At 45.8% G+C, this 6,518-nt stretch overlaps 1 long non-coding RNA gene across 4 annotated transcripts in view; it reads left to right on the top strand.

Moving 5' to 3' along the window:
* Nucleotides 1–6,518, top strand: part of LOC109455627 (uncharacterized) — a 179,194-nt gene that overhangs the window by 50,410 nt on the left and 122,266 nt on the right. The window lies entirely within an intron of this gene.

Below are 6,518 nucleotides of genomic sequence, written 5' to 3'. Positions count from 1 at the left end.
TTTCCATGTTGCCTAAAGCTGCTGGGAGCTACCACAGCAGAGTCCAGTAGTTGCAACAGAGGCCATGTGACCCCCAAAGCCAAAAATATTTACTATCTGACTCTTTACAGAAAGCTTTGTCAATATCCTGTCGTAAGAGATGCTGAAATGTTTAATTCTTTGAGAATCAGGGCACATAATTAGGGTTTTCTTTGACTCCAACACTCTAAAAGAAGGAAAACTTATTAACTATAACACGCACCGCAAAAGTCACATGAAATAGTGTCTCATTGAGTAATTACTAGTATTTCAGTGAGTACCAATCAGCATATTAGTGAAACCTACAAGAGGATTGAAAAAGAGTCCATCAGCTTCTTCCTAACGGAGCAGCTGGCAAGTAGGCCAGTATGTGAAGTAATCATATCTAAAGATTTGGCGATTTGATCTACGTCCCAAAAAGTTTGTATGTATATGTTTTGGGGCAAGGGCCTTTTTGTTGGGAAATTCTTCCTAAATTCAGACATATAGTTATAATCAATTACACACAATTTGTCTTGTTCTTGTGTAATTTTACTCAAAATAACAACAGGAACCTGGACCCTCACAAGGAGAAAAGGAAACAGGTCTCCACGTGCACTTGCCTCCAATGGGAGTTCAGGATCGGAGAGGGTTCAAGTGTAACCCTCCACTCCCCATGGTTATGTAGTAAAAATCTCCCATGCTTGCTGACCAATTAGACTAGGCTTTCTCAACTGCGCACTGTGATGTTTGGGGCCAGATCATTCCGTTGGATGGTGGGGGCTGTCCTGTGCATTGGACGATGTTTATTTAGCAGCAGCCCTGCCCCTCCCGGCCCCCATAGGTGCCAGTAGCACATACTACCTTCCCCGAGTCCTCCAGTCAGGACCACCCAAACTGTCTCCAGACGTTGCCCGGTGTCCCTCAGGAGGCAAAATCTCTCTCTCTCTCTCTCTCTCTCTCTCTCTCTCTCTCTCTCTCTCTCTCTCTCTCTTTCTCCCACCTGATGTTGGGAACCACAGAATCGGTCCAGGGAGAAGCTTCTCTCCAGGTGAGAGGTTTGCATGAGCATCTGAGATCTGCGAGCAGCCAGAAGCTCTCTGCTCGGATCGCTCTAGATTCCGCTCTGTCCGAGTCCTGGGGTCTCTCCTGAGGCTCTTCACCGCCGGAGCTCTTGTTTCTCCATCTGCCAGGTGAGCAGACTCCGAAACCCGAGGGAAACGACAAGCATCTCTCCTGTCAGCCAGGACACGCATTCTTTCCACAGAAGCATGCAGTCCTTAGGTGACGGGGAAGCCCCAGTAAACACAACAGATATCTGCAATACGGATATTTTAGAGTTGGGGAAACTTAAAAGGAAGAGGTTGAGCTGCCATAAAAAAGTTAATCAACTTTAGGGTAAAATATTTGATCAGACAGACACCAGCTGAAAGGCTGGAAGGCCTAAACTCTTCTGAGACAACTAATAATTAAATGACTTTCAGAAACTTTATTTCCCTCTGAGTGCCATTTTATGTAATTTCCTAACATTGAAACAACAGCTCTAATCCTGGTTAAAAAAAAAAAAAATCAGTCTCACCTCATAATCAGCAGAATCGTGGTTTTGACTAATCTCTATAATCAGAAGCTAATTTGCCTGAAGAATAATAATAGTAACAATATGCCCGTTAGAAAAGAGTCTGCTTTTATCATTTTATTTGCCTGTGATTATGTAAATTCCCGATATAGGGTGAAGGAAAGGGAAGGAACCACAGAGCAGCCCTTTGTTTTCTGTGGGAGCCGAGGGGGACTAACTTCAGGGAAGTAAGGGCCTTCTGCTAGGAGACAGAGCCAGATCTCACCCCCTGTGCAAAGGATTTATTTTCTGCAGCTTGGCTAAAACCCTGGATGGTGTGAGTACAATGTGTTGAGAAGAGAGCAGAGCAGAGAACACTTTCCTGCTTTGTATGCCCCTTCCCCTCTGCTCTGGAGCGTTACTGACAGTTCCCTCGTGCCTGGCAGGAGAGGCCCTGAACCGCCTGCGAGAGTCGCCCAGTCTCAGCCCTTCCCTGTCCCATCACAGCCCTTGTCCTGGGATGCACACCTCTCTACGGTCCCGCTCAGAGACTTGGCTTTTCTTCTGTTCTCCTGGGAGGCCCAGCTCCTGCATCAGCTGGAAGGGTGCCCCATGGGGTGTCAACCTCTGCTCCTCTGCTGTCTCTGAGCCTCAGTGTGTACTCCCCTCAACGAGAAAGTCAGCCTTGAGTCCCAGGTACCCACACTAATTCCTGTCCTCAAGGGTGAGCTCCAGGGCTGGGGCCCTCCCGCCCTCCCAGCCTGCACAGAGAAGGTCTGCTGCTTGCTATCACCCATTGGGACTCCAGAGGAGGAGGGACATTCGGAATGCATGTGGCTGAATTATTTGTGCAGATCACTGCTCTGACTCGAGACCTCCTCTATTGCAAAAGCTCTGCAGTTATCTGTCCTCTGATTAAATTGCCGCACTTCAGGTGATGCCTGCTCAGAATAGATGGGTCCAGTATGCAGGCCTGGAGGTGGAGAGGGCAGGTTCTGGGCCCACAGGTGTTGGCACCGTAGCTCTGTTCCTCCCAGCTGTGGAGGCACATTACCTAACATCTCTGTGCCTCCATCCTTTCGGGGACATGGGAATAAAAGCCCTGCTTCTAGGAGAGTTACGTGGAAAGTCTCGAGAAATGCTCACAAATGTTAGCTGTGCGGAGACTCTGTCATGACCAGAGGCAGGTAGGCCTAGCTAAAAGGATTGCGCTCTCATTTATCTTAATATCACATGATTCTGGGTCAACGAAAGAGCTGAGATCCTACTGAAGAGTGATTTTTATTGGGATTTCACCTCAAGTTGCATAGATACTTCACTTCAAATGAGTGTTTTGTGCATATCAGCCATAGTTCCCAGCATTTTACGTGCATTAACTCTTTGGTTAATCAAAATGGAGAGTAAGTAAGAGGTCATTGTTAGCTCCATTTTACAGATGAGGAAACTGAGGCACAGAGAGGTTAAATAGTTGCTCAGTGTCACACAGCTTTTAAGAGGCAGAGTCAGGATCCAAATGCTGGCCACCTGGCTTGGGCGCCTCACTGTTCATCCCAGTGTGTCAACCATTGTGATGTTGCATCGTCATGTCTTGCGTCAGATGTGCAAAGGCTGGTAGCTTAACTTTCTCATAACTCCTCCCTATTTTGAACCACTTTTCCATCCAATGACAGAAAGTTCTGGATTTAGTGACACCGGAGAAGGGGATATATATATATTGGCACTACTTCAAAATACCTCAACTCAGCTTTTGTTCTCCCTAATCTGATGCCAAGTCTCTTGGGAAGATGCCTTCTCCCCTCTTCTTTTCCTTCCTCCGTGCCACGCACACCTGTCCTAGAGCGTCCATCCTTCTCTGTGTTGTCCCGCTGCTCAGACACTGCTGTCTGGAACAGAAAGCCTTCACTTTATATGCCCAATGGCGGTTTCCATGGCCCCCAACATAGCTGAAGGGTCAGCCCACTCTCAGGACCTAGAAATGAGGGTCTTGTGAGCTCACGCTGGGCTTGGGTGTGTGTGGGGGGTGGGGGATGGGTACCAAGTAATGCGTTTAGTGCAGAGCGCAACTGGTTGGCTCTCTCAACTGCTAGAAAACATTTCGTGGAAACACATATTTGGTGAAACAGAACATTTCACCAAAGACAGCTCGAGTTCTGAAGACAATTTTCTTTGCTATGGCTGAAAACCACATTTTCCCAAACCAAATTACAATGAAGGTAAACCAAAGAAGTCCTACTTTGTTGCAAAGTTGACTTGAGGGTATAATTTTGAAGTTCAGAGGAGTTTTAGAGTGTTTGAAAACATTTTTAATTACAGAAAACAGCATAGGCACAGAGGAAAATTTGTAAAATCCTGGACTAACTGGCTGGAGAAATCAAGCAATCGTATCACGGCCCTGAAGCCCACGGCTGCTCCAGGCTGATGCATGTCTGAGTAGATTTTCTTCTGTGGGGATTTCAGAGTTAAGTAATTTAAAGAAGGTTTATCTCATCGCTGCGCATTTATCAGAGTGAGCCCTCTAAAATGGGCCATCATTTTTCTAAGTGGACAAAGAGTGTCAACTTGTGATTTGTGGTGAAGCATGATGGGAAATGCAGTCATAGATTTCTCACAGGTCCCGGAGAAAAGGCTGGATTCCGAAGTTTTCTCTTAGAGGCATTCAGGGACATGGCAGAAAAATTAGAGTGTGGAGGATTACTCATCTTATCTTTAAGATAGCGCCTCGTGGCTGCTCTGCAATTATGAGTGTTCCTGAAGCTGGTGTTGGTTGGGAGAAGGCTGGATTGCAAAGCAACAAGATAATTACGCACAATTGAATTAACTAAAGAATATATGTCAGCCTTAGTTGCAATCTTCTTCATTTCATTATACTCAACCCTGTAATGTCTTCTTTGTTTCATTAAATCATTTTTAAGCAGCACCAAAAACACTAAGAAGACAGTATAAAAGTGAAAATAAGTGAGGAGAATGTATATATACTCCATTAGATCCATCTGGAAAATATTTAATTGGATTAGCTGCATTCAGACACCACTCCAGTGGAATTGTTACCTTACATACAATTCACACCCAGCAGTTAGTGTGTGTGTGTGTGTGTGTGCGCGCGCGCGTGTGTGTGCGTGTGCTCGGCTGTGGTTGTTTTGCTCTTTCAATTCTGAGTCTAATTTGGTGGGTGTGGAAAACATGAGCAGAAAAGGTTTTCTGCAAAGGGCGTAAGTCCACACTGGAGAGCACTGTCCATGCTTCATCCTTGTCACCAGGAACAGGAGCCTGACTTGGGAGAGACATCAGGGACACGCACAGGTGCCTGACTGAGAGGCTAATGGGGCACCACCCCACCCCCGTCCTACTAGCCAGGCTATGGGCCCCGGCACAGAGCTTCTGCCCAAGGAGGGAAGGGGCATGTTCCACTCATGCTGACACAAGTCAAAAGCTTTGTCTGCTCATTGACCCCTGTATCTGGGAGTCATATCCTCCCAAAAGGGGACACCTTACTAATTCCCACGCAGGTGCTATAAGGGCTGACAGTGGCCCTGGGGGAAGCAGTATGCTTCGATTCAATTAGCACTTATTGAGGGTCTTTTTGAGCACCCTGGTGGACTTATGGGGGTTTTCAGAGATGTTCAATCAAAATGGGATCCCATGCTATCTTTCCCCTCTTTCCCTCCTTCCGTTCCATCCTTCCTGCCAATTCAGTTCTGTAAGTGAATGTTTATCAAGGCCTTTTTGTACCAGGTCACTTGCGGGTTGTTGAGAAATACAGTCAAATAAAACTCTAGGTTCTTAAAGGCCGTGTGATGTAGAATGGGGATCCATCAAAGCTGGTACTTATTCAGGAGTATGCTCATTAGATCCAGCAAACAACTCTTCTTTGAGGGTTTATGGTGAGCAAGGAGCTGTGGGGAACAAGACTTCACCCCGATGGGTCTTCCTCTGAGCTGGCACTATTATCTGGGGAACAATGTCTGGCTCCCTGTAGGTATTAGTGCTTTTTTGGCCTTGCATATTTTTCGGAGACTCTAATTTTTCAATACTCATTTTTTCATGCATTGTGTGTTAGGATGATGGTCCCAACTTTGGGGTGGGGTTGACATATTTTGCAAAAAACAAAACAAAAAACAAACCCAGAATAAAATAAAAATAATCCCTCCCTCCCACCCCCTGCAAGGATGCTTGGTTAAATTGGAATTTTAGATGAGCAATGAAAATTTTTTTCACTATAAGTAGGCCTCATGCAATATTTGGGACATGTTCCTACATATTATAATTTTGTTGTTGTTGTTTATTCGATATTCCAGTTTAGCTGAGTAGCTAGTATATTATCTGGAAACCCTTCTCTGAGGGATGCAGTACATGTGAATTAAAGCCAGGTGTGAATTTAGAAATACTTAGGTTCTATTTTTCAATTATTGAACTTTTAAAAGAGAGGCTGAAATGCATAATATTTAAACTTTTAATGAAAACAATAGAGTACATGATATGGTGGAAAGGGAACTGCTGTGGGATCAGGTAGACACAGGGCCCATTTCTGGCTCTCAGACACCTGCTCTCGTGTGAGGTGCCCTGGCTCTCCCAGTTGCTGGTAGGATTGGCTCTTCCCACCCACTATTAGTTAGATGGCTGTGCCCAGTGAAACGCTAGTGGGGGTGACATCAGTCATTTCCAGGTGACAGCACAGAGAGCCAGGGCACCAGTGTCTGTGCAGTCCCTCTTTCTCAGTGACCCACACTGCTTCTGATGAGGGCTACCCCTTTGGTCCTTGGTCAGTCCTCTGGAGAAAGGATTACTTTGATTCAGAGCAGAACTCCCAGGCCACCTGTGATGGGAAAATAGTATGTGTTGCTATAAGTCACCAAGATTGGGGATTGTTTTTCCGCAGCACAATCAAATTTATCCTGACTGATACACTGTCAGTGCACCTTGGGCAATCCCCTTACCTTCCTTGATTGTCGAGGGCCATATTTGAAAA

Source organism: Rhinolophus sinicus, chromosome 3 (genome assembly GCF_057876585.1).
Source record: "Rhinolophus sinicus isolate RSI-liver-muscle chromosome 3, RSI-T2T, whole genome shotgun sequence".
In the NCBI taxonomy this organism is placed as follows: Eukaryota; Metazoa; Chordata; class Mammalia; order Chiroptera; family Rhinolophidae; genus Rhinolophus; species Rhinolophus sinicus.
This window is presented reverse-complemented; position numbering and strand designations above follow the sequence as displayed.